The 20,553-nt window shown below is 39.0% G+C and overlaps 1 protein-coding gene, 1 long non-coding RNA gene and 1 pseudogene across 2 annotated transcripts in view; 1 reads left to right on the top strand and 2 right to left on the bottom strand.

The window, feature by feature from the left end:
• The window catches only part of LRRC8C (leucine rich repeat containing 8 VRAC subunit C), a 96,436-nt gene that overhangs the window by 18,297 nt on the left and 57,586 nt on the right, over positions 1-20,553 (top strand).
• On the bottom strand, positions 9,307-9,680 carry LOC144332666 (cytochrome c oxidase subunit NDUFA4 pseudogene; annotated as a pseudogene).
• Positions 14,023-20,304, bottom strand: LOC144332678 (uncharacterized). The gene is made up of 3 exons (XR_013400645.1): positions 20,177-20,304; positions 19,099-19,191; positions 14,023-14,564 (listed from the first exon to the last, which is right to left on the bottom strand). It is a non-coding gene; the product is annotated as an uncharacterized LOC144332678 (long non-coding RNA).

Here is a 20,553-nt window from a genome sequence, read left to right as displayed (position 1 = left end):
GTTTAGTATTCTTGTGAAAATAGTTTTGACCTCGCTGATTCCCCAAAAAGGCACACTGTGAGAAGCAATGGTAAAGAGTAGACTAACTGTAAGAGACAAGGATGGAACCTATTGTAATAAACCAAATGAGACATGCTTGCGCCTTGGGTTATAGCAGGAGAGGTAGGGAGAACTGGTTAGATTCTAGATAGATTTTAAAGATTGAGCCTACAGGTTTTGCTGACAGGATAGACCTGAATGTAAGAGAAAAAAATTAAAAATTGACTCCAAGGTTTTGACCCAGAGGAACTGCAAAGATGGATTTTCTATTAACTGAAATATGGATGGTTGTGGAAATAGCAGATTTGGGGTGAAATGAAGAATTATTTTGGACTTGTTAATTTCAATCCAGCAGTATCACTACTAGGTATCTACCCAAAGGAAAAGAAATCATTATATCAAAAAGCTACCTGCACTCGTGTGTTTATAGCAGCATCATTCATAACAGCAAAGATATGGAATCAATCTAAGTGTCCATCAATGGATGACTGGATAAAGAAAATGTGGTATATATACACAATGGAATATTATTCAGCCATGGAAAAGGATGAAATCATGTCTTTTGATGGATAGACATGATAGAACGTGGATAGAACTGGAGGCCATTTTCTTAAGTGAAGCAACTCAGAAACAGACAAATAGTGCATGTTTTCACTGAGAAGTAGGAGCTAAATAACGTGAACACATGGACATAGCATGTGGAATAATAGACATTGGAGACTTGGAAGGGTAGAAGTGGGGAGGCAGGTAAGGGATGAGAAATTACTAAATAAGTATAATACACATTATTCAGGTGATGGTTACACTAAAATCCCAGACTTCACCACTACCCAGTATAGCCATGTAGCAAAATTGCACTTGCACCCTTTAAATTTATACAAAAAAAGATAAATGTCTACTAAACATCCAGTTGCAAATGTCAAGTCAGCAGCTGGATATTTAAGTCTCAATTCAGGGGATGGATGTCTTACTGCCTTTATATTCCCCAATACTTTTTAAGGAGAGAATACATAAAAATAAATTTTCTGCATCCTTCTATGTCTGAAATACACTATTCTATTCTCAAATTTGAAAGTTAGTTTGGTTGGGTACTAAACTCTACATTGACAACCACTTTCACTAAGAATTTGAAGGCTTTTTACAACTATTTTCTAGCATACAATAATACCATATTGTTGGTAAAAAGTGTAATACTGATCTGATTTTTGTTTCTTTATATGCACCCTTTTACCCTCTCTGTTTGCTGCCTTCTGCAAGCTTTTAGGATCTTCTCATTATCTCCAGTGTTCATGAGAGTATGGGTCTTTATTAACTCATTGTGTGCTAGCACTTTAGTAAGCCTTTTATTTATTTATTATTATTATTTTTGAGACAAGGTCCTGCTATATTGCCCAGACTGGATTTGAACTCCTAGGCCCAAATGATCCTCCTTCCTCAGCCTCTTGAGTAGCTGGGATTACAAGCATGAGCCACCATGCACAGCTAGTCAGCCTTTTTAATATGAAGTCTCATGTCCTACAGTTTGGGAAAATTTGCTTGCACTCTCTTCTTGATACCTCTGTGTTCATTTTCTCCTTTCACTCTTTAATTTCCATTATTCAAACATTGAATCTGGAGTCTGTATATTATTTTTCCCTGTCTGTTTTTTTTTTCTACTTTAAGATTTATTTCATCAACATTATCTAACCTTATATTGATTTTTTCATTATCTTATTTTTAATTTCCAAGTTTTTTTCCAGTGTGTTTATTTTATAAATACAATATCTCCTGCTAGGTCTCTGAGAATATTAATTATAGTTAGGAAGTTTTTAAATGTGAACTCCTGCTCTCTGCTTTCCTTTTGGTTTTAATGTCTTTATTTGTTCCTTTGATTGTCTTATTTATATCTGTCTTTCAGTTGGAGGCATTCTTCAAATGACTGATGATCTATATCTGTATCTTCAAATGTCTTAGTCTGTTTTGTGCTGCTGTAACAGAATACCAAGACTGGATAATTTATAATGAACGTAAAATTTTGGGCTTACAGTTCTGAAGGCTGGAATTCCAATATCAAGGTGCGGGCATCTGGCGAGGGCCTTCTTGTAGCATTTTCATATGGCAGAGGCATCACATGGTGGAATGGCAAAGAGAGAGCTAAAGAGAGCAAGAGCCAGAGGGGGCAAATCCACTCCTAAGGTAACACTAATCCAAGCATGAGGGCAGAGCCCTCATGACCTAAACAACTCTTAAAGATCTCACCTCTTAATACTATTATGATGGCAATTAAATTCCAACATGAGTTTTCTAGGAGGCAAACATTCAAACCATCCCATCATATTTAATAGTGAGGCATAGAAAGCTGATTGTGAGTTCTTTGTGAATTGTAGAACTTGTCCACTGAAGGGCATCACAATAGGGTTATTAGGTCATGAGCAGCCTTTTTGTTGTATGACTTCCACTGGTATGTCAGTGCTACAGATAGAGCGTTCTAAATTCAAAAATCTAAAATCTGAAATGCTTCACAATCCGAAACTTTTTGAGTGCCAATGTGCTGTTCAAAGGCAATGTTCATTACAACATTTTTGGTTTTAGATTTTCAGATTAGGGATGCTCAATCAGTAAGTATAATAATCCTAATATTCCAAAATTTGAAAAACTTCAAAACCCTTCTCATTCCAAGCATTTTGGATAAGGGATACTGAACCTGGATAGAATTACAACTCCTAGTATCTCACTGCCTTTCAAGGGCACATCTAAGTTATCTTTATTCCCCATGCAACCCAAAGTTAGGGGTGTGTGTGTGTGTGTGTGTGTGTGTGTGTGTGTGTGTGTGTGTGAGAGAGAGAGAGAGAGAGAAAGAGAGAATGTATTGATTGGACACATACAGGTGTGGCAGTGTTGTAAAAATGTAAAGATATCAGGGTAGTAGGACTTGCCCAATATATTGTAGTCAAAAGTGGAGTTGGTTCTAGAACATTGGACTTTTAGTCTAAGGTTCTTTCTACAACTGTTGCTCCTCTTGCTTTCCATCAGTGCCTTTATCAGCATAAAACAGATTTTGTGCGTATTTCAGGAATCTGGGAGTAGAGTTTCAAGCACTCTGCTTGAAGGATCAAAATTTTGTTTAATATCTTCTGTTTTAACTTTTTAAAAGCACAAGAATTTTGCCCTTGATTCTATATCCTTGTTTGTTGGTTTCAATGTAACATTTTCTTTTTCCTTTTTTTTTTTTTTTTTTTTGAGAGAAGGTCTTGCTCTGTCACCCTGGCTAGAGGCTAGAGTGCAGTGGCATGATCACAGCTAACTGCAGCCTCAAGCCCCTGGGCTCAAGCAGTCTGTCTCAGCCCCCCAAGTAGCTGGAACTACAGGTACGCACCACCACACCTGGCTAATATTTTAATTTTTTGTAGAGACAGGGTCTTAATATGTTGCCCAGATAGGTTTCAAACTCCTGAGCTCAAGCCATCCTCCCACCTTGACCTCCCAAAGTGCTAGGATTACAGGCATACACCATCGGCCGGGCCAGCATTTTTTTAAATCCAAATATTTGAGTAAAGTCAGTGTACCAGGAAAATATGCTCCCCCTCCTCCATGTGATATGCATTCAGCTACTCCAGTGGGAAAGCCCTGCCCGTGTGACTAAGAGTTAGGTGAAGAGTTCAAATGCTGTCAGAGAGATTCTCCATCTTCTCCACACACACGCGCGTGCACGTACACACGCATGCACGTGCACACACACACACCCCATACACAATGGTGACTTGAAGAAAGGACATTCTTTCTCTCTCATAACAGTCTTAACATAGTCATGTGGATCTGTTACTGTCGAGGACTTGGCCTCCTTATGTCTTGGTATTCTACCCTTGCTAACATGTATCCCTTACTTGTCTGTTGAAGATGATTAGTACTAAGCCTGCATCCCATCTCAGAGGTGGGGAGGAAGGTATATGGAAGGCTCATTTAAGGACACAACTCCAAGCTAAGTATATCTTTTCTGGTTATATGCCATTGGCTAGGACTAAGTTCCACACCATACCTGCCTTCAAGGGAGCTGGAACATGTACTTTATTATTACATAAGAAGGAGAGGCCGAATACTGGAAAACAAGCAGCTGTGTCTCTCACTGTCATGCTGCCATCTTACAGCTAGAGGTACAAAGAGCACAGGGACATTGTAGTAGCTCACAACAAAGATTCAACATGAGGGCTCTTTCAGTGACCTTTCCTGAAGATTATATGACTCACCTTCCAAGAACTCTCCCTTGAGGGGAAATGTTGATCCCACAGATTGCAGCTAGTTTCCTCAGCCTCAGCTGCTAACCATCCTGTAGACCCTATAAAGGCAGCTGTGTTTCTGGATGGCAGTGGTCAGAGGACAGCCCTTCCATAAGCTGGCGATCTCCACATCATCACGTCTAACTGCCTGTCAAGTGTGGGGTGGGGATGGGCCCTTGCTCTTAAGCACCTGTTCATTAACTTTATCATTATTGCTCTTAGCTATCAAGGCTTTCTTAAAAATTGGGTCATGCTCCAGAGATGCTAGGTACTGAGTAAGCTCAAAGAGTCACATAGTCAGTGGGGAATCTAGTGGAAGTGTGCATTTGAGACCTCTGGGTTTCCAGGCATGTAATTCAAGAATTGGGGCAGGTTGGCATTTCACAGAGTTTTGTTTCTATATATCCATGCAACAAGCATAGGTAACACATGGAGTTAGAAATAATTGATTGGGAGGAATTGGCCTGTCTTGAGGCAATGGAAAAAATAGCAAATGTTTTCAAGAGGACACCACAATTTGGGGGTACTGTCAGGCACTTTCCATGAACAGCAGATATAGTGGAACATACAGTAAATTGGATTTTTCAGAATCCAGAAGATTCCCAAGAGAGAAGGCTAGGTAATTTTCTTTTTTTTTATTCAAAGTTTATTAAATAATACAAACACTGTTCTAAAAAGCAAGAAGTCAGGAAATATTTTCTTAATTAAATAGTGTAGTTGACAATTTTCACACTGACTGCCAGCTACTTTTCCAAGTGTGCATGATTCAAAGAGGTTAAATAACCTGCCCAAAGTCACTAGGCTAGTAGCCACAGAGCTAGATTTCAAACCTAGGTCTTTCTGGCTATAAAACATACATTGTAACTATTTCATTATATTATACAAAATGGTGAGTAGAGATGACTTCCTTTGATTTTTATTTTTTAGATTAATGTGGCCGCTTATGACTAAACTTAGAGTTCTGGAAATGCAGATGTTCAATGAGGTAGTAGTATATACATCTAAGGTAATAACAGGAGTCTTTTTTGTTTGTTTTACTGTTGACATATATTGCCTTGGACTAAGGACTTCATATCACCCTAAATGTACACAACTGTAATCAGTTCATAGGAAAAGAATTTGTACAAACTACCTTTAAATTTTGTATTAAAATGCTATTACTGTATTGTTGGTATCCTAAATAGGAACATATCCTGTCTTTATGATGGTTTGCCTAACGTGGTAGTGAGCTTAGTAAGTAGTTGCCATTGTGGTTTAGAAGATGCTTAGTATGACTGGGTGTGGTGGCTCACACCTGTAATCCCAACACTTTGGGAGGCCGAGGAGGGCAGATCACAAGGTCAGGGGTTCAAGACCATCCTGGCCAATATGGTGAAACCCCGTCTCTACTAAAAATACAAAAATTATCTGGGCATGGTAGCGCACACCTGTAGTCCCAGCTACTCGGGAGACTGAGGCAGGAGCGCTTGAACCCGGGAGGCAGAGGTTGCAGTGAGCCCAGATTGCGCCACTTACTCCAGCCTGGGTGACAGAGTGAGACTCGGTCTCAAAAACAAAACAAAAATAAAATAAAATAAAATAAAATAAAATAAAATAAAAAGATGCTTAGTATGATGAAAAATTACTAAGAATTTCTGAAAATTTTTCAGGAGACCTATTCTTCAAAAGACGGGAAAAAATTTTAAACCTGAACTGGAGTCATGTACATATTAGAGTATTTTATAAACAAAAACATAGTCGATGAGATGTGTCATTAATGTTAAGCAGCGGATTTACTTCCAGAGGATCTCAGGAATGAAGTGTATGACTGTGTGTAACTTTACATTTACTCAACTGGATTAAGATTTTTTTTTAATTGAAATATACCATGCTTTCGAAAAGCCCCCTTGTGCCACATCCAAGAGCAGAATAGGCTCCTTATATAAGGAAACCACAAATCTTGAAAACAGCAGTTTTCCTTGATGTTCTTTGGCCACACTACTGTTTGGTTTAACTAGCATTTCTGGTATTGGAGTTGTTTGAGTCTCAGAATGACTTTGCTTAGAATTTTTATATTTCTGCCAGACCTCTTCCTGTTGACATACTTGAACTGAATCAGAATTATTTGAGTGATCATCATAAGCATTGTTAAATATAGTATTTGAAAACAGTCTAAGGGCCTGAAATATTAATTAATGTATTCGGGTGTGTTTGCTTGGAAACCTGGAATGAAGACTGTTTGAAAATATATTTATTTTTAGAATATAATCTGAAAAAGGCTTTAAAAATTCTGAGGCTCAGTAAAGTTTTAAAATAGTAATTATTCATATCTCAACATCCCAGATGCCAAGGCATTTTATGTAGTGGAAGTGGGGAAGGTGGTAGAATCACTACATTTTAAAAATATGCAGCTATGTCCTCATTTTAAGAAAGATTATACCTAAATACCATTTCTATTTTTATATCAGGATCACCTATGAACAGGATTAAGGAAATCCTCATTATCCTTCCAAAACTAAACAATTGATATAAAATGTAACATTCATTTCATTATTTTTCATTCTAAGTGATAAACCATAAAATGTGTCTTGGAAATATGTATGTACCATATGCTGAAAATGGGCACATTTCTGACAGGGAAATGAACCACCTGTACTCTCATTTAGCTCTTGAGCGAAGTGTAGATTCCACTCTTTAAATTCTTTAAAGTTATAAGTGCCTGACCAAGAGGCTATAGAGCGAAAAGATTTATAGCCAAAGAATTAGGAGCCACTGCTAATGAAAAAGCAAACCAATTTAAAAGACAACGTATCTGAGTATGTGTATATTACACTCTAAGTATGATATATATTTAGAAGTGTCTCTGATATTATAATGAGAATTAATAGGAAATTGTAGGTAGTGTCTTCTCCAGTTTGTTTTGTGTGTGTGTGTCTGTGTGTGTCTGTGATGAAGTTTTACTATGTTGCCCAGGCTTGCCTCAAACTCTGGGGATCAAGCAGTCCTCCCACCTTAGCCTCCCAAGTAAGCTAGACTGTGTCACCAAGTCCAGCTATCCCAGTTTTTATGAAACACTTCTGTAAAGGAAAATACCCTTTCCTGTTAACTAATTCCTAAATTCATTCAAGAAGGAATTCAACTCAGTTTTCAATTGTTTTGTTCTGTTGTCTATGGAATGTTAGGTTTAGTGACTTAGATTAACGTGTTCTAAAACCAGATTACCTAGATTGTACGCAGGCCCCTCTGCTTACCACTCTGTAACCCCAGGCAGAATATTGACCTTCCTAAGCCTCCATTTCTTCAGTAAGAGTAGGCTGATAGTACCTGGAGCCCAGAGACATTTGGGCATTAAGTAATGTAATATGTATGACGTGCCTGGCACTTCTAAGTACACAGTAAACCTCAGCTCATGTTATGATAGTGGTGGGGTTTTCCTTTATACAGAAAGAGAACTTCATTTTACAGTAACAGTAATTAACTGTTAGTATTAAAACTGTCAATAAAATGGTAATGAACTGTTACTCTAAAACAAAACATTTATAAATATGGACCCCGTCAGAACTACAGTTTTAATGTTCAAAGCATCATCTACATTGAGAAACTGTTTTGAGGGGTAAATCATTGCTGTACATGTGGACCTAGCTCTGTGTCATGCAAAACTGTTACGGCTCAGACAACTAGGTCAGGGACTGGGCATGTGAAATGAGCAACGTGGTCTCTGCCCTTACAGAATTTACAGTGTGGGAGTGGAGATAGTTGAGAATATAAATAACCCAGGGGAGTGAAGGGGTGAACAGAGCAAGTAGGAAAGTGTTGATCTTGGACTGCTTATGAAAATACTCAGCCACGGGCTTCCAAAATAGGACACTGCAGCTGTGGTCTGAGACCCCTTCAAATATTATCCAAACAGCATGCTCTTCCTGAGAGAGGGTGGGCTGTGTGGGGAAGCCTGACAGTCCTGATCTGGGAAGAGGCGGTGTCCAGGTAACTATTAACCGAAGATGTGATATTAAAATATACATTTATGGAGCACTGAAATCATTTTAAGTGAGCAAACGCTGCCTTTGGTAGTCCAGATAAAGCTCTGGTTTTTCCCCTAAGACCTCACTTAGCACGTAGCTGTACTTTTTATCACAAACAGAAGAAACAGATATTTTGGGGAGAATAGGTCTCAACCTCACCTACATGTTGGAATCACTTGAGGACCTTCAAAACAAAACAAAACAAAACAAAAACCTCATGCCTGGGCCCCACCCCAGGGGTTCTGATTTAACTGCACCCAGGCATCAGTGTTTGTAAAACTCTCCAGGTGATTCCAATGTGCAGCCAAGGTTGAGAACCACTCTTCCTCCCTATCCTAGGTTTTATTTCCCCCCAGGTGTTCCCTAATAAATTTCAGGAGACTAGCTCAGCCAAATTCCGTCAACAGGTTTTGCAATCAGAAGTTATTAATTTAATACTAGTCCATATGTTTTCCCTTTGAAAACATGTGCGCTTTCTGCGTTTCAGTAAGTAATGTTGGCTCCTGGAGAAACACTCATCTTAAGCTCCTAGTGGAGCAAAAGAACCTTTCTCATCCAGCACCCGGCCTCCAGACAGCAAGCTCACCATCGAAACATGATTCACTGTCCTATTTTTCACATCTCCTTGGCATGACCAACCCTCGGATTTCATCCTGCAACCATTTATTTGGTCATTTAACAATGGGTTGTTTCTTCCTAAATCTCTCATGCAGCAGTTTAAAGCCTGTAATGTGCAAAGTTGAAGCATTTTTGTATTTGGCACTGAAGTCTATCCATGGACGTCCAGGCTCTGGACTCCTCTGGTAGCCTTTTGTATTCCTTTGCTTGTCTCAATTTACGTAGTGTTTCTTTTTGTTTTGTTTTGTTTTCCAAGTTTCAGTTATTTACTAATCAGCATAATCGCCAATAGATTACATCAAAATGATTCCATGCATTTAGAGGAGAGAAGTATTTCCTGGTTAAGCGGAAAATTGTGTGGATGGCTTCTGGAAGACCTTGATGTGAAACATTTGTTAGAAATCTGGACCTTCTTTCTTCAGTTTGCTGTAATCCACATTCACTGAGTAGAACTTGTATTGATCATTGGGACCCGGTTTGTTCCGGGGCTCTGGGTTACTCTTTCTGTCCCAACTAACATCTGGATTGAACAATGCCAGACACGAGAGATACAGTGCTGCTCCAGTACCTCCAGCTCCAATAAATACAAAGAGGGGGATCAAGCTTAGATGCTTCTTGGATTGAGTGATGATCTGGCAGAGCATGTTTGCTGCAGAGGCCTCCGATTGGAAAGGAGAGAACCAGCTTAGCCACTAGGCTCTGGGCTAAGTAGTATCTCCATAGTGTTTCTTTATAGGTTCTGTTTCTACCACTTTACTCTTTTAATTAACAGATATCTACTGAATGATAAATATGGGCCAGACGCTCTTCTGGGCATTAGGGACAAAACATTTTCCAAATTGGGCAAAAATTTCTGCCCTCCTGGGACTTGCATTCAAGAGGGAGGAGAAAGAAAAGGAGATGCATAATTAGCTAAAATATATATGGTATGTTCAAAGGTGTTAAATGCTATGGAGAAAAATAAGGCAGGGCAGGAGGAAAGGGAGTGCTATGGCTGAGATACGGTGTGATATTAAATCGGCTTTGCAGTATTATTCAAATAAGAGGGTGAAGGCTTGGAACAGAGGAGTAGTGATGGAAATGGTGAAAAGTGTTTGAAATCTGGGCAAGTTTCGCCAAGGCCTAAAGAAGATGAAGGATTGAGCCCTGCAGATACCAGGAAGATGGAATTCCAGACAGAGGCGTTGCAAATGCAAAAGCAGGAGTGAACCTGGGGTGCCAAGAAGCCACTATAACAAGGGCGTCCGATCTTTTGGCCTCCCTGGGACACATTGGAAGAAGAAGAATTGTCTTGGGCCACACATAAAATACACTAACGATAGCTGATGAGCTAAAAGAAAAAGAAATCACAAAATCGCATAATGTTTTAGGAAAGCCTACAAATTTCTGTTGGGTCGTATTTAAAGCCATCCTGGGCCACATGCGGTCTGCAGGCCACAGATTGGACAAGCTTGTGCTAGAAGGCCCAGTGTGGCTGGAGCAAAGCAGGTGTGCAGGAGAGAACTATGAGACTGGTGTGGGGTGGCAGTGAGATTGCAGAGGGCCTTTTAGGACTTTTGTAAAGATTTTGGCTTTTTCACTGCGTGAGATGGAGAATTATTAGAGGATTTTGAATGGAGAAGAAACCCAGGATCATTCTGGTTGCTCACTTGAGACGACTCTAGGGGTCGTTGGTAGAAGTGGAGAGACTAGTCAGGAAGATATTGCAATAATCTAATTGAGAGATGATGGTGGCTTGGATCAGGGTAGTAGTTAAGATGGGTCAGAAATCGTTGGAATCTGAATATATTTTTGTAGGTAAAATTTTTTGCCCTTAAATGTAATATGTAATATGTTTCCATATTCCTCGTAAAATAGAGCCCTAAACTCCAGTAAGAGACCTGAATAATGCTAGTTATGGAAAAAGGTTAACTGTCTGACTCTTGAACACCACAAATTTAGTATTGTGTTGTCTTCCCCACCATGTGGTAGATATTATTTCCCTATGTTTCTTTTTTCTTTTTAAATTATACTTTAAGTTCTGGGATACATGTGCAGAACCTGCAGGTTTGTTACATAGGTATACACGTGCCATGGTGGTTTGCTGTGCCCATCAACCTGTCATCTACATTAGGTATTTCTTCTAATGCTATCCCTCCCCCAGACCCCACCCACCAACAAGCCTCAGTGTATGATGTTCCCCTCCCTATGTCCGTGTGTTCTCATTGTTCAGCTCCCACTTATGAGTGAGAACATGTGGTGTTTGGTTTTCTGTTCTTGTGTTAGTTTGCTGAGAATTATGGTTTCCAGCTTCATCCATGTCCCTGCAAAGGACATGAACTCATCCTTTTTTATGGCTGCATAGTATTCCACAGTGTATATGTGCCACATTTTCTTTATCCAGTCTATCATTGATGGGCATTTGGGTTGGTTCCAAGTCTTTGCTATTGTGAACAGTGCTGCAATAAACCTACGTACACATGTGCCTTTATAGTAGAATGATTTATAATCCTTTGGTCATAGATCCAGTAATGGGATTGCTGGGTCAAATGGTATTTATGGTTCTAGATCCTTGAGGAATTGCCACACTGTCTTCCACAACGGTTGAACTAATTTACACTCCCACCAACAGTGTAAAAGTGTTCCTGTTTCTCCACATCCTCTCCAGCATCTGTTGTTTCCTGACTTTTTAATGATCACCATTCTAACTGGTGTGAGATGGTATCTCATTGTGGTTTTGATTTGCATTTCTCTAATGACCAGTGATGATGAGCTTTTTTTCATATGTTTGTTGGCTGCATAAATGTCTTCTTTTGAGAAGTGTCTGTTCATATCCTTCGCCCACTTTTTGATGGTGTTGATTTTTTTCCTGTAAACTTGTTTAAATTCTTTGTAGATTCTGGATATTAGCCCTTTGTCAGATGAATAGATTGCAAAAATTTTCTCCCATTCTGTAGGTTGCCTATTCACCCTGATGACAGTTTTTGTTTGCTTGTTTGTTTTTTCTGTGCAGAAGCTCTTTAGTTTAATTAGATCCCATTTGTCAATTTTGGCTTTTGTTGCCATTGCTTTTGGTGTTTTAGTCATGAAGTCTTTGCCCATGCTTATGTCCTGAATGGTATTGCGTAGATTTTCTTCTAGGGTTTTTATGGTTTTAGGTCTTACATTTAAGTCTTTAATCCATCTTGAGTTAATTTTTATATAAGCTGTAAGGAAGGGGTGCAGTTTCAGTTTTCTGCATATGGCTAGCCAGTTTTCCCAACACCATTTACTAAAGAGGGAACCCTTTCCCCATGGGTTGTTTTTGTCAGGTTTGTCAAAGATCAGATGGTTGTAGAGGTGTGGTGGTATTTCTGAGGCCTCTGTTCTGTTCCATTGGTCTATACATGTGTTTTGGTACCAGTACCATGCTGTTTTGATTACTGCAGCCTTGCAGTATAGTTTGAAGTCAGGTAGTATGATGCCTCCAGCTGTGTTCTTTTGGCCTAGGCTTGTCTTGGCTATGTGAGCTCTTTTTTGGTTCCATATGAAATGTAAAGTAGTTTTTTTCTAATTATGTGAAGAAAGTCAGTGGTAGCTTGACGGTGATAGCATTGCATCTATAAATTACTTTGGGCAGTGTGGCCATTTTCACGATATTGATTCTTTCTTTTTTTTTTTTTTGTTGAGACAGAGTCTCGCTTTGTCGCCCAGACTGGAGTGCAGTGGCCGGATCTCAGCTCACTGCAAGCTCCGCCTCCCGGGTTCACGCCATTCTCCTGCTTCAGCCTCCCGAGTAGCTGGGACTACAGACGCCCGCCACCTCGCCCGGCTAGGTTTTTTTGTATTTTTTAGTAGAGACGGGGTTTCACCGTGTTAGCCAGGATGGTCTCGATCTCCTGACCTTGTGATCCGCCCGTCTCGGCCTCCCAAAGTGCTGGGATTACAGGCTTGAGCCACCGCGCCCAGCCCGATATTGATTCTTTCTATCCATGTGCATGGAATGTTTTTACGTTTGTTTGTGTCCTCTCTTATTTCCTTCAGCAGTAGTTTGTAGTTCTTGAAGAGGTTCTTCACATCCCTTGTAAGTTGTGTTCCCAGGTATTTTATTCTCTTTGTAGTAATTGTGAATGGGAGTTCACTCATGATTTGACTGTTTGTCTATTATTGATGTATAGAAATGCTTGTGATTTTTACACATTGATTTTGTATCCTGAGACTTTGCTGAAGTTGCTTATCAGCTTAGGGAGATGACAGTGGGGTTTTCTAAATATACAATCATGTCATCTGCAAACAGAGACAGTTTGAGTTCCTCTCTTCCTATTTGAATATCCTTTATTTCTTTATCTTGCCTTATTGCCCTGGCCAGAACTTCCAATACTACGTTGAATAGGAGTGGTGAGAGAGGGCATCTTGTCTTGTGCCTGTTTTCAAAGGGCATGCTTTCAGCTTTTCCCATTAGTAATGATATTCGCTGTGGGTTTGTCATAAATAGCTCTTATTTTGAGATAATCCCATCAATACCTAGTTTATTGAGAGTTTTTAGCATGAAGGGGTGTTGAGTTTTGTTGAAGGCCTTTTCTGCCTCTATTGCGATAATCATGTGATTTTTGTCGTTGGTTCTGTTTATGTGATTTATTATGTGTTTTGATTTGCATATGTTTAGGCCTAGGTTAATGTACATGTTAATATACATGTGTCTTCGTTTTTAGTTAAAAAGTTTAAAAAGCAAAATATAATAATTTAATAACAAAAAGCTTACTGAATAAGGAATAAAATATATTTTTGTTCAGTTATAAAATATGTTTGTGTTTTAAGCCAAATGTTATTATGAAAGTGACAGAAAGTTAAAAAGAATGTTTAAAGTTTAAAAAGTAAAAAAGTTGCAATAACCTACAGTTTATTATTGAAGAAAGAAAAATATTTTTTATAAATTTAGTGTAACCTAGGTGTACAGTGTTTATTATTATGAAGTCTGCGGCAGTGCAAAGTAACATCCTAGGCCCTCACATTCACTCACCACTCACTTGCTGACCCATCCAGAGCACCTTCCAGTCCTGCAAACTCCATTCGTGGCAAGTGCCCTATACAGGTGTACTATTTTTAATCTTTTATGCTTTTTTTATTGTACCTTTCCTATGTTGAGATACACAAATACTATTGTGTTGCAGTTACCTACAGGATTCAGTACAGGAAAATGCTGTACAGATTTATAGCCTAGGAGCAAGACGCCAAACCCTGTAGCCTAAGTGTATAGTAGGCTACACCGTCTCGGACTGTATAAGTACACTCTATGACGTCCACACGACAAAATTGCCTAATGATGCATTTCTCAGAACATATCCCCATTGTTAAACAACATATGACTGCATTTTGACCGAAACGATCAATGATCGCTATTGCACTGCTGTTGCTTAATAAACATGTACATTCCCTTCTTACAGTCTTCGCCTTATTCCATGGTAGGTCCCTGGAAGTTGACAGAGGCTGGCAATGTGAGTAGAGGAAAAAACATGATACTGTTAATAATATAAAGGAGCCCATGATTCAAAACAAATGAGGCCCAGGGCACCTCTTGTCCCACTCCTGTCCTTAATTCCTTCTCCCAACTCTAAATAAGATAGAATTGTCTTTTTCCAGCTCCATGCAGATCTCTCAGGTGGCCTCTTATGACTTCTTTGCTTCCTCTTTGCCCCTAAACAGAGTGCAAGTATCATGAGAAAATGCAGAGTGGTACAAAAGAAATCTGGTGTTCTCTTCCTCAAAACCAAGTGCACCTTACTCTAATTTCTGGTAGTCACATAAACATTTCTGTTATTCATTTTAATAACTGGGAGAATTTCAGATTAAGTAGATGCTCATTTCTCATTTCATTGGTTCAGCAATTACTTACTGAGTACTTTTTATGTGCCAGATACTGTTCTAGGCTCTGGGAGACATGAGTGAACAAAATAAAGTCCCCATTTCTTAGGAGCTTACCTTATGATGCAGCAGAGAGACAGAAGCACAACTAAATGAGTAATACCTGTATAGTATATCTGATAAAGATAATGCTATTGAGGAAAGCAACTTAGGGAATGAAAAAGGGAGTGCTGGGATGGCATGCTCTTGCTTTTGGTGAGTTGGTATTAATATTTTCAATAGGGTAGCCAGAAAAGGTGTCTCCAATAATGATATATGTGTAGAGACCTGAGGGAAGTGAGAAAACAATATTCATGCCAATATCTGGTGGCAGAATGCTCCTTGCTACAGGAAGTCCTTAGATAGTTTTCCCCTCTCTATATGCTCCCTAGGTGGTTTCATCCTACCACTTTTTATAACCCTAATGACTCCCGAACTTCTCTCTCTATCCCAGATCTTTCCTATCTTTAGTCCAGTATATCCAGCTGTTTGTGGAGCCCCTCCACTTGGAAGTCTAGTAGACATCTCAAATTTCAGATGTCTCTATCCAAACTCCTTATTCCCCACTCCCTAAACCTACTTTCTGCAGCTTCTCACTCTCTTTATAAAATGGCAACTCCATGATTTCAGCTTCTCAACTTAAAAATATTGGACTCATATTGATTCTTCTGTCTCAAACCTCACACCCAATCCATCAGCCACAGCATGAGTTACTTATATTAGGAAAAACTAAAAAAGGAGTAAACCTGGGGCAGTGGGAGGAAGAAATTTAGGTAAAATACAAAGGAGAGCAGTAATAGAGCTACTTGCTGGGCAGTGTTTGATGGGATGAGGAAAATCTAAGCTGAGGGCATTTGAGCCTTGGAACTCAGGTTGCTGAGAAATCACATCCTAAGCCACATTCCCTTAAAAGAGCTAAAACTTTAAAGTGGTTTGCTATGTTTTGATATCTTTTAACATCAAGAGTGAGTTAGTTGGCAAAACTCAAGCTGTCAACCCATGGATTAGAAAGAGACTTTAGGGGCCGGGCGCGGTGGCTCAAGCCTGTAATCCCAGCACTTTGGGAGGCCGAGACGGGCGGATCATGAGGTCAGGAGATCGAGACCATCCTGGCTAACCCGGTGAAACTCCGTCTCTACTAAAAAATACAAAAAACTAGCCGGGAGAGGTGGCGGGCGCCTGTAGTCCCAGCTACTCGGGAGGCTGAGGCAGGAGAATGGCGTGAACCAGGGAGGCGGAGCTTGCAGTGAGCTGAGATCCGGCCACTGCACTCCAGCCTGGGCGACAGAGCGAGACTCCGTCTCAAAAAAAAAAAAAAAAAAAAAAAAAGAAAGAGACTTTAGGTACCCATGAGAATATTTTACATAAAGTTTACCTAAAGTATTTTCCATTTCCTGCTTCTGGAAATATTGTGGGCCCTGGATGGAGAAGACAGAAGTGCAAAGTCATAATAATAATTTTAACAAACAGCATTTGAACCAGTCATAGAAAAACGAATGTTCGTTGTTGGCGTATCTACAATAAAGCAAAACACTTAGCTGAAACATCAGGGAAGGGAAGATGCTGATAAATTTCATGGGGTAAAAGATGGTTAAATACTTAAGTATCTTGATTATATTAATTTGAACAAGGAAAAGGAAGGAAGTGGTCACTGTCCTTCTGTTTTCATTTGGTATATATTTCCCAGTATTCAAATTCTCAGTATAGAAGGTTCTCACTGTTTTGCTGCACCAAGTTCCTGAAAATCACATACAGATCCCCCTAAAGGAGATTGGAACAGTGCAATATCTGGGGACTGCATTCTCCACCCAAGGACTTAGCATCAAATGAAAAACAGGTATAACCAAGAGCATAACACAAAAGAGCTTCAGTGGCTCTGGTAAAATTTTATTTTTTTAGCTATTTATTATAGAAGGGTAAGTTTCACCCTAGTGACTTCTTCATGGACAGAAGCAGAATCCTTTATAACTTCTAAAAAGATCATTTCTCAGACTGGATTTCTCTCAGTGTCAGATTTTAGGCTACAGTGTTCAAGTCACAAATATGATTTCCCTGAATGCAATCCTGAAAGAGGTGAATTTCCAAATAGGTGCTTTTGCCAATGGATATCAAGTCTAAATTTCCCGTAAAGGAGATTGTTAGAAACTAAAATAATTTCCCTCTTTAAGTGAAATGAGCTTGGACATTGGAATCTGAAAGCCCTGAGTTGGAATTTTTGCTATGCCCTTCACAGGCTTTCCAATCTTGGAGAAATTATTTAATCTCTCTTTGTATGTTTCCTCTTCTGTACAGCAAAGATAATACCTACTTCAAGGGTTTAATGTGGAGGTTCAACAGATAACATTTTTAATGCCTGGCAGTTAGTAAGCATGATAACATTATATGTCAATTATATACCTTTTCTTTCCTATTTAACCAACACAATTTTTTAAAGTTTATTTCTTCTGTTTTTAGAAAGAATTCTATTTTAGTATGGTACCTCAAGTTAGGACAGAAGTCTCCAAACACTGATAAATTCTTATTCTTAAGAGTAAACTTCATTATTCACAATAACCAAGATGTAAAAATAACCAAAATGTCCATTGACAGATGAATAGAAAAAGAAAATGTAGTATATACCCATGATGGAATACTACTCAGCCTTTAAAAAACAGGAAATTCTGCAATATGTGACAACATGGATGAATGAGGACATTCTGATAAGTGAAATAAGCCAGTCACAGAAAGATATATGATTCCATATATGAAGTATCTAAAATAGTCAAATTAATGAAATCAAAGAGAATACTGGTGGTTGCCAGGGGCTGGGGAGATGGGGAAATGGGGAGCTATTAATACTAATCAATGGGCATCAAGTTTGTTTGCAACATGAGTAAGCTTTAAAGATCTGCTGTACAACATTGTACCTGTAGTTACCCAAACTATATGGTATGCTTAAAATTTTAAGCAGGTAGATCTTACGTTATGCTCTTACCAAAATAAAATGTTTAAAAATCATAAACTCTTTATAATTATCAAATATGATTGTCATCTCTATTGCTAATATTAGTAGCTGTCATCTATTGAGTGCTAATTCCTGCCTAGTACCACTGTTAGTGTTTGCCACTCTTACGTGCTTCCCCAGCAATCCTGTGAAGCAAGATACTATTCTTTTCCCCATTTTCAAGATGAGAAAACAGAAGGATTAAGTAAGTTGCTTGTGGTCACCCAGCTTACAAGTGACAGAGTCAGGATACAGACCCAGGCACCCTGACTTCAGTGCTATGCTCCCAACCACTATGATTCTAAAGTATCATTTTTATATTCTAGTACTATATTAATATGATTGTCTGCCCTTGAGAGGAGTCATTTATTGCCTTAATAACCAATGACAGATCTCCTCCAAAAAAGTAGAGATTGGACATGGAAAATGTAACCTAGGAGGATGTTTCTATTTCTTATGTTTGTTTCTTTTTTCTTTTGCCTTTTCCTGCAATAAAACCAGATCTTTAGAATGAGTGGAGATTCTATGTCATTTGCAGAAAAGTGAGTGGGTGGAAATAATCTATAATGTTTAACTTTTTTAATTATTTAACATTATATATAACTGAAGGAAATCTCATTTGATCCCTGCAAACCCTTTCCCATTCGCCTTATTTAATTCTGTGAGTCAAAAAAAGGAAAGGTCCAGAATAGTTATTAGATCAGCTTAGTTCTTATTATTAATACCATGCTTTCACTCCTTTGGATATTTTCTGTATTTAATCCCTTTGCATGTTTTTTGCATGTTGCCATGGTAAAGCTTATTCCATGATGTGAGGGACCCTAGTGCTGAAGAAGGTTTTCTTAGTGTTAAACCTCGCATTTTCATTTCCGCATTTTATCTTGGTGTTACCAGGGCAACCCAAATCATTTCATTTTCTCTTTGAAGCTGATGCCCTTAGCCTGTTAAACCCTCATGCTGACTCATTCATGTTCTTGCCATTTTTTTTCTAGTTTAATTCTGGTAACTACTTTCTTTACAACATATGTTTTCTGCTTTTCTTTCTATAATCATAACAGCTAATGCATTGTTGGTGTAGTGGTTAAATATTTGGGGGGGGGTTTACAAATCCCACTGAAGATTGGAAAAGAGCTGTGGACTTTCTCATCAGAAAAATGTCAGTTTAGAAAAGTACAGATGAAAATATTGAATATATAGAAGTTTATTCAAGTATCTCTTATACAAACCTATTTGGTTCTTAGCTTTTGAATAGCAAGTTGCAAGAATTGATATAGCAAGGAATTTATCAAAAAAATGTATCAGAATCTATTGCATCTTTAAATTTAGATTGTGAAAATGAAGGTACCTGGTTATTTCTGTTGTCATATCTTCATCCCAGGGCAGTCCCATGCTTGGTTTTATACCCCGTTTGTCTCTGGCATGTCTCTTGGCAAACCACCTGCAGGAGTTAAAAAGCTAGTTGGTGTGCATCTTTTCCAGTGCTGGCCTGGCTTATGCAAGCCCCTTGGGTTTGAATCAGTATAAAGAGCTGAGGAGCAAAGAAAGGGGATAATACATTTTTTGGTTCCCTGGTTGATAGATCTGTTACTGACATATGCTCTTTTTTTTCTTTCTTTGTATTTTTTAGAGATGAGGTCTGGCTCTGTCACCCAGGCTGGAGTGCAGTGGCTATTCATGGGTACCATCATAGTTCACCGCATCCTTAAACACCTGGTCTCAAATGGTTCTCCTGCCTCAGTCACCCGAGTGGTCAAATATTCTACTACAGCTTTTTATTTATCTTCTATCCCCAGGGCTTGGCACTGAGTAGTTAGGTAAAATGTGTTGAAAAAGGTTAGGGAGGGAAGAAGGTTAGAGAGGAGGAAGGGAGAAAAGGAAAGAGGAAGGGCATACTCAAGGAAGGGAAGAAGAAAAAGAGAAAATTAAAAAACAGATCAAAGGAGACTATCCTCTGAGCAAAGACAATCGCTCTGTATAGCTCAAAAGTCAGTTCCTAAGGAAGAATTCTAGGTAGATTTTGAGTGAGGGGCCCTCATGGCAGGCTGGCACACATTTGGATAAATGCAGGGGAGTAAAGACATGGTTGACCCATATGTTGCTGTGTGTGTTCAGTCTCAGGAGATTGTTGAGCAGCCCATGACTGGTGATGACCGGCCCACTGAGATTCCAATCGCCTTCAGTGCCTGTCTTGAGAATTTTGTGAACTTGGTACAAACATGGGCTATTGAGCCAGATTTTAACATGGAATTTATGTTTTACACTGAATTAATGTTGAGGCATTATGTGGAGGATGACCCAGTATAGGTCAGAGTCAGTTTGCATGTTCTGGAAGGCAGTTTTCCCCATTTAACAGCCAGATGCAAGGTGAAGCTGTGAAGCTTTACATGAGTCTACAGAAAGCATGGGTAGATTTTCACACATACCGTACAAAACAACTTTTGGTGAATGAGTCTTGTGACTCTTTGCCAGTTCCATCAAGAGCATGTCACGTGTTGCCCTCCTTGTCTCAAATCATCTGGACTGGCTCAGGCTACCCCATCCTTATGTCTCTACAGATAGAAAATGACAGTGTCCAACCTTATTCAAAATAAACAGAAACAAAACATTTATAAGTAATGGATAGCAAAATGAAACATTTTAAGAGGGGTAAAACAAAAAAAAAAGCCATTACATTGCAGACCCTTCACTCTGTCTGGAATGTTCTCCTGGCCCTGGCCTCCAATTTTACCTAGTTAACTATTACTACTTATACTATACTTCATAATTCCATGCAAGCATCACTTCCTAAACCCCCAGTAGC

Source organism: Macaca mulatta, chromosome 1 (assembly GCF_049350105.2).
Source record: "Macaca mulatta isolate MMU2019108-1 chromosome 1, T2T-MMU8v2.0, whole genome shotgun sequence".
Classification (NCBI taxonomy): domain Eukaryota; kingdom Metazoa; phylum Chordata; class Mammalia; order Primates; family Cercopithecidae; genus Macaca; species Macaca mulatta.
The sequence above is the reverse complement of the archived record's forward strand: the minus strand, read 5'-3'. Positions and strand labels throughout refer to the sequence as shown.